Source organism: Tauraco erythrolophus, chromosome 2 (assembly GCF_009769465.1).
Source record: "Tauraco erythrolophus isolate bTauEry1 chromosome 2, bTauEry1.pri, whole genome shotgun sequence".
NCBI classification, from domain to species: Eukaryota; Metazoa; Chordata; class Aves; order Musophagiformes; family Musophagidae; genus Tauraco; species Tauraco erythrolophus.
The window spans coordinates 94,000,316-94,008,588 of NC_141466.1; positions in this window are offsets into that span (position 1 = coordinate 94,000,316).

The following is an 8,273-nucleotide window of genomic DNA, read 5'->3' on the forward strand; positions in this document are numbered from 1 at the left end:
AGCAATAGCCAGCAGCAAAAGGGCATCTTTAGCATCTTGTCAGCTACACCCATGCAAAGCAGCTGTATACAACACAGACACAGTAGCTACACCACCCATTTTAGTGTACAACTCCCTGCTACCAGAGGTAGAGCTACACCCATGCTAGGTCTGCAGTGGCATATCCCCAGAAAGGACTAGTTAGTGATGGCATGGTCCGTGAGGTGCCAGGGCCTGGATGCTGGATGCTTGCCAGTGGCAAAAACAACTCAGCAATGGAAAGTGAAGAATATGCATTTCAAAATGTCTTCGCTGGCCCAACGCTGCTCCAGCTGGAGTCAATTGGAAAAAAGTGGATGTTGTCTTTTTTATTTTTTCCCTCCATTTTCCAGCCTGACTTTTTAGTCCCTCACCTTTTGACTTCATTTTGGAACGCTGCTTAGTTATAAAATAAGCTGGATCCAACCTGAGATTTCTCTCTCAGATAAGATGAGTTCAGCTAAAAGAAACTCTAGTCATGGAAAAGCTCATATGTCAAGAAAATGGAACCTAGCAGTATCTAAAAGAAAAAGAACAAAAAAAAAAAAAAGAAGGGAGGGGGAAGCAGCAACTTGGCTCCTATTTCTTTTTTAATGAACAAAATAATCTTGTAAAATCAATGGGCAGATCAGATAAATAAAACTTCTGCTTGGGGTCAGAAAGCATGGACATTTGTCTCCAGATACAATTTGAGTGCATCTTCTTCATCTCTGATTTTGTTCCACCACATGAGCTGCCAGCAGTGTCCTTCCACAGCCTTCTCCCCAAGTTACAACAGCTGAGATCTGGCTCCCTTACCACTTCTCGAGCAGCTCAATGTCTCTCTAAGAATGTAAAGGTTGATCTGTCTCCTGTTGACTTCAGTGAGAGCTTCGTCAGATGCAGAGGTATTTTTTCAAGCTTTGAAAAAATAAGTATCTGTGCAGAGGTAGGATGCTCTAACATAGGTGGCCCAGTGGGTGCCCCCCAGATGGCTGGCCCTCCGCTTGCCAGGCCAAACCAAAGCACAGGGACCAAAGCCTGGGGACCATCCTGCCCCTGAGCGTGAGGGTGGAAGAGGCCAGGGAGGATGATCACATCCATCCTGCTGGCCCCAGCTCACGTAGGGTGACCGCTCCAGCTGCCATCTTTGTGTCACTCTGCTGAAACCCGTTGGACCTCTGCCACCACCTGTTACACAAACAGGAGCGCATCCTTAACAATTTACCTGCAATGCCACTTGCAGTGGAGCTTGGGGGAAATCCTTCCCCTTCCACACACAACTCGTAGAGTGGGAGTGGGTTCAGTTTTTAGCCCAAGCCCCCACCTTGCCCCTAACTGAAGAACAGGCTTCCTGAAGCACCAAACAAACTGAGTGAGGCAGTTTTGGATGACTTGTGAAATACTGAGAGATTACAAGAGAGCAAGAGGGTCCATGTCCCGAGACACAGCTGGAGGTGCACCATCGCTTTACCTTTAGGTGTTTGCTTATGAGCTTTGTCAGCAAAAATATCTGTACGTTGCCTTTTTTTTTTTTTTCCCTTTTTTTTACTGTGGTTTGTGACAGAGATAACTCCATCTCAAACGGAATTTTATTCCCGTAAAACCCGTGTTTTCTAAAGTGCAGTGTTGTAAAGTTCCTGTTGGAAAAGGGGCTTTTAGATGCAGCCACAAAGTTCAGGACAAAGCGGAAAACGAAGGAACGAAAGGCTCTCAACTGGTATGTCAGAAATAGCAGCAACTACTGGTGACCATTCGGGTCCAGGAGCACCGCCGTCTTCCGCCGGGGCGCACCGGCTGTTCCCGGGCAGGCGGCGGTGCGCGGCGGGCCAGGCGGCCGCCGAGGGAAGCCCGACACTGACACCTAGTGTCGGCCGGGCCTTCCCCCCGCCACCACCCCGCAGCTCCTGGCTGGAAAAGGAACAAAAATCACTGAGGAAAAGCCTCCTTTCCGGAGCGCTTCGCGGCTCGTCGCTGCTGACGGCGGCTGCGGCCGCGGGCGGGCGGCGGTGGCTGACAGCCGCCATCGACGGCTGGGAGGCGTGTGGGCAGGAGAGCCAGAGGAGGTGAGGGCAGCAGCAAACACCCGTTTTTCAAGTCAACTGCTGTGCTGAGGCTCCTGCTAAAGTTCATTCTCTAGTCGGAGCAAAAGGTAGTTTTTCAAAAGACTTGCAGGCGAAGTCTCTGCTGGCCAGCATCTAGTGGAAAAAGCCCTTCCCTCAGGACTAGGAGTCCTGAGCCCGCCTCGAGGAGCCTCATGGAGGGCACCCGCCTCTGAGGCCCTGCTGCAGATGGGGAAGAGGAAGCCTCCCAACCCAGGTTTGTCCCAGCCTTTTTGTGAGGAGGTTAACCTTCTGGTAAAAGTTTTCCCTACTCTTAGCAATATGCTTACACTTTTTTTGAGTCTTGGGGGGGTTGTTCGGTTTCTTGGGGTTTGTTTTTTTTTAAGTCAAGGGGAGAATATTTTTGTAGTTCCCATGAAGTACAGGTTTACACCTGCCACGTGTTACTGACTTCAGGGAGGTGATTCTGCCCCTCTCCTCTGCTCTCGTGAGACTCCACCAGGAGCACTGTGTTGAGCTCTGGAGTCCCCAACACAAGAAGGACATGGAGCTGCTGGAGCGAGTCCAGAGGAGGGCCACGAGGATGATCCAAGTGCTGGAGCACCTCTGCTATGAAGACAGGCTGAGAGAGTTGGGACTGCCCAGTCTGGAGAAGAGAAGGCTCCGGGGAGATCTTATTGCAACCTTCCAGTACTTAAAGGGGGCCTACAGGAAAGCTGGAGAGGGACTTTTTACAAGAGCGTGTAGTGATAAGACAAGGGGAAATGGCTTTAAACTGAAAGAGGGTAGATTTACCTTAGATATAAGGAAGAAATTCTTCACTCTGAGGGTGGTGAAACACTGGAAAAAGTCGTCCCAGTTGTGAATGTCCCATCCCTGGAGGTGTTCAAGGCCAGGTTAGATGAGGCTTTGAGCAACCTGGTGTAGTGAAAGGTGTCCCTGCTTGTGGCAGGCGGGCTGGAACTAGATGATCTTTAACATCAATTCCAACCCAAACCATTCTATGATTCTATGACTTTACTGGAATTATTTTCACACACAACGAATGCATTCTGTTGCCCTGCCACCAGGTAACTTCTCTGATGGACAAACTGCTGAGCGTGTACCAGAGCTAAGTGCTTATATACAATAACCAAGTCAGTTTATTTCAGAAGGGCTTGAAAGCAGCATTTGGTTACATCTCTGCCCCGCAAACAGAAAACTGTTTCTTACAATGCAGAAAGTATCATTTCTCCCTGAGAGTAGTTGTGACATCAGTCAGCATTTCCAGACCAGCCATTTATAGCAAACATCTTACTGACAGGTTATTTGTAACACTGGCTCTTTGGAATATGTTCATAAAGGAAAACAGAATTTTATAATTGAAACAATGCACAAGCTCAACACTGATTCATCACAGTGGAGCTTAAAGGCTCACTCTTCAAATCTTTCCAACAATTCTTGGAGACAAATGGAAAGCCATTTAAGTATCAGACGACACACCCCTGGGGACACCTTTCCCTACCTGCCCACGCAGCCTGGCAGCTCAGTCAAGCCTCTGCCTCTGTGGCCCAGGCACTAAGATGCTAATACTCCAGTTTTTGCTGCAAGAGTTCAGCAGAAAAATGTAATAAACATATTTTACCAAAGAAGGGACTTCATCCAAGAGCACTGTTGTTTTCAGTCTTGTGAAGCTGCAGTCACAGGCTCAGGAAAGTAAATTCTCACTGTTTTAAAATTCACTAAAGAAAAAAAAAAGTCTGAGAAGTTTAGGTTCGGAGAGTTCCTAGTTTGATGCTTAACACAGTGTTTTATTCCTCTTGTCATTTAGGTCTTTGTCATGTACAGACCAGATAGCATATCACTGAAGTCTAAAGCTTCATTACCGTCTTCACCCGCAGCAGATGCGAGGCCCTGAATAATTCTTTAATGGAATTTAAAGACAACTACTAGAATTAGGACATGTTTTTGTTTGAAAACAGTAATTAAAGAACTTTGGTTTCACAAGCTTTGAAAAAGTTATATAGAACTGTTTGTAGAAAAATACATATTTACGTTAATGTCAATGGAGATCACAGGGCTGAGACAATTATTTACTTCTCTTAAATCCACCAAGAATGAAAAATATCACCTTAGAAACCTGGGAGGGTGAGGGGTTCTATCTGGCCCCTTGCATAAATGCCAAGACACCTTTATTTACCTGCAACTTAAAGATATCAGCATAGGATTCTCGCCCTTGAGCTTCAACAAATTGAGCTAGACTTAAGAAAATACTTCCAATATTTCTTCTCTTTGAAGTAGCAGTAACGGGCTGCCACCACTACCTCCATCCCACAGCTGCACTGGGCAGCATTTGCAGCATGTCAGCTCTGAAACAGGATAGCAGCACAGCTGCTGACATTAAATTGGAAAAGCAACCATTTTCTTCCCTGTCCATGCCCATTCTCCTCATCTCTCTGTCCTTTCCAAAAAGATCCAAGCCTCTAACAAACCCCTCTGACCCTCCCCTGCCACCTAAAACCAAAAATACAAGCACACAAACAAACTGACATAATCTCTTTCTTAATTTAGAGGTATCACTACCATGGCATTTTCATTCCTGGGGTGCATGCAATGGGAGAGATGTCTGAGACCCTGGTGTTAGGGAATGCACATACGAAATGGGTACCAGACAAGACAGGAAGAAGCCAATGCTGAGTTTTCAGCTAATGCTGCAATAAGATAAACACCAAATGACACCAGGCATCTGGAAGTTGTCTGCAGTATGCATGGACAAACTGTTTTCAGAATTAGACAAAAATCAAGTAAGAAAAAAAAAATACTGAAATTGAAACAAAAAGCTCTAAAGACAATTAGACTAGAGGCAATAGATTTTGTATTACTGAAAGAACAAAGTTGGTTCATCCCTACAGACCAATTCCAAACCACGTTTTGCAACCATCTATTGAAAAGGCAATCCGGCTGCACTGTGGGCCCTGAACCAAAACATCTCACATCTTTGGGGTGCACTAAATTGGATCCTGAAATCCAGTTTTTCTTCACACTAAAGATCTTTTCATAGGCTAGCTTCAAGGGCCAATTTCAGAAAGTTTCTCACGGAAGTAGAAAGGCAAAAGGTCACCTATACAAGGGACTTCAAACATTTCTCCATGAACGTAATAGTTGGGGCAATTTTTGAGAGTGGATCAGATGCTAGTTAGCACACTGAATTCAGCCCAAGGAAATAACAACTGCGAGTCACAGTGACTGATGTCATTTGAAAGCAAAGCTTCCTTTGATGCAGAGGAGAGCATTTTTCCTGAGGGAATAAGGGGAAAAGGACAAACACGAAATGGAAAAACCCTACACCAACCACCGAAGCGACATGCCAAAGTACCATGAGACTCTGTGCGCTGGCATCAAACGGAAACCCTCCATTTCAGCACTTGGAATGTCAATTCAGAATTCCCAAGTAAAGCCTACAGCAACATCCAGAACCCCCAAGACACAGCAACAAGCCCCTGACTGGGAAACAGCGAGAGCAAGAGCTATGCCTAAAAATGCCAGGGCGAACTCAGCATTTCCAAAGGCTCCGAGAAAGGAGACGGCACCAGAGTAGGAGTTCGGTTCAAACAACAATGTTGGATCAAAGCCACTCAAAGTCATGATTTTTTTAAATAAATAGAGCAAGCCAAACAGTCATTATGAACTGGCGAAGGCCAAGAGCTGAAGCAGCTACATCTAACTCACACCAGGCTGAGCGCGTCCTGGTGCTGCAGGGGCCGCGTATTCTCAGGCTCTGCCAAAAGCAAGCGGTGCCTCCGGATGCCCACGGAGGTGGTCACCAGCCAGCCACAGGACACTGCTCGTGCCTGCACTTCCTCCTGCCTCTGTTGATCTACCGCCGAAGCAGCGGAAGACCTGCTGCTCCATTTCATTGTCAAAAACATTGAGCTGAAGAATTAAGAATTCAGTAGAGAGTACTTCAAAAGCACTTTTTAAAGACAGTATTTAAAAAAATCCATAAAGCTCTTTTGTGTGCAACACAAGAACAGAAAAACAAAGGAGTATTTTAATCAACGTTTTCACACATCGAACATTTCTCTAAAATGCCAATATTCTAAAACGAGAATCACATCCCTGGCTGGATTTATTGCACCAGAAAAGCAGTCAAAACTCAGTCATCCTATGCATAGAAGCAGCCTCCACAAAAGTAAACAGGACTGTGAATATTCAATATTGTCTAAACCAGACACTCTTTGTCCCAAAATGTGATATTCAAATGTATATTTAAGTGAGAATAAAACGTGTGGTAAAGCTAAAATAATGAAACTACAGTCTTGAGTGAAGATCTTTTCAGGAGATTATTTGCTTTTCCTTCTGACACATTTTAAACTGATGCACCAGGAAACTGAGCACTGAAGTCAACTCCCTCCAACCCCACCAAAAGAGAGGGGGAAAAAAAAAAAAAAAAAAGAGTTCTTTGAAGTCAGGTATTTTCTGCTTTCAGACAAACAGGGTTTTTACAACAAATCCTTCTGAAGTTAGAGCAGATTTCAAAAAGCTTTAAGCTTCTCCCTTAGTGAGCTTCTGAACTGTCACTGCTGGTTATTATTAGTAGGCACAGAGATTCCCATTTTAATTAGAAACTTTATTTTGAAATACATTACACAGTTTACATGTGAAGTGCTTTCACTGAAAGATATTTCATAACATTGTGCTGAGCAAAATGGCTGACCAATTTCCTTGAAGCTCTTCCAGTTACATTTTCCTTTTGTTAAAACTATCTTACAGAACTAAGATGCAACTTAGGCATTTGTATTGAGAAGCTAATTGCTGTTTTACCTTAAGGAGAAAGTATATACTTAACTGTTCCAATTAACTGTGTTTCAATAATGACGTTTTGCATTTGGCGTAAGACTGAAAGAAACCTGAGTCCTAATTAAACTTGTATTCACAAAAGATTAAAAAAAAAAATAATCTTCATGATCAAACTACTTTTTTAATAAGGCACAGTCAGACAAGTATTTATAAAGACTGGCTACCAATTCAGTTTTACCTGCACAGCCTTCCTGCTGGTCTGTCAAAAGTAATCTCAAAGTTGTTTTCCCTGTCTGCTGCTGAGGCTTTTCAAGAACAAGGCAGAGCAATAAGGCAACTAAAAGAACGGACATGCAAAGGAGTTTGGCATTTGGGATGGATTCTGAACATCTGCAAAGTAGTTCATTTTGTAAATGGAGCATTCACCTGTTGTTATTAAAATGGTGGCCAACTGTGACACAGAAAATAGAAGTGGTGCAAGTAGTACCTTTTTGCAAAATGGTACATTAATAGAAAAATCAAGATGTCTGGTATGCTTTCAGGTAGACTTTGTATGCAGCAATTCCCACAACTTAAAGATAATCTAAATTGAGTTCTAAAATTCCCCTCTGCCACCCAGAAAAGCTGAATGTACCAGGAGGTTGCTTGACAGCAGGTGAAATACCAGGGAATTAAATCTCCATTTAGATAATGAGCCAGTACTGCCATCCTACTTTGCATTTCTTATTAGAACAAAAGTTAGTCTTCAGGAATGGTAATAACTCAAATAATTACACCATTATTTTGGCTGGAAGAAAGTTCAAGAACTCCTAAGACATGATGATGTTTAAAGAACATGAAATAATTCTACCCACAGTAAACAAATAAAGAATAAAATAAAATAAAGAAAAAAAAAGACAAAAAAAAGACAGAAACCTTATCTTCCCCTCCCAATTAAATCTTTGAGAAATAATTGCTTAAGCGTAGCACTGTATGGCTTCTGTGGCCTATGAATGCTTGGTAGATACTCTAAGAATTACCATTTTCAAGCAATTTTAAGTCATTTCAAATAAAATACTACATCCATTTCACTTTAGTAATCAAACTGAGCATAAAAATCACTAAAAGTGTATTTCTGATACAAATTTGTATCACATACTAAAAGATACTATTTTATAGATAATTGTAAACCAATAATAATTGGAATATACAAAAGGTTTTTAAAATTCTTTTGCACAGCTGAACTCATAGTGCAGGTTTAAGGTAAGAAAAATCTGTAAATGAAGCAGTCATAACAAATGTTGAATACAAAATACATTCTAAAGTATTTTACAGAATGGCTGAATTATCAAGCATAAGAACTGAGGATAAAAGATGTTAATGACAAGCAGCCACATACAGAACACAAAGCAATAAGTTTAAATCAGACTATGTTGGTTTGTGTAGCCCTTTATT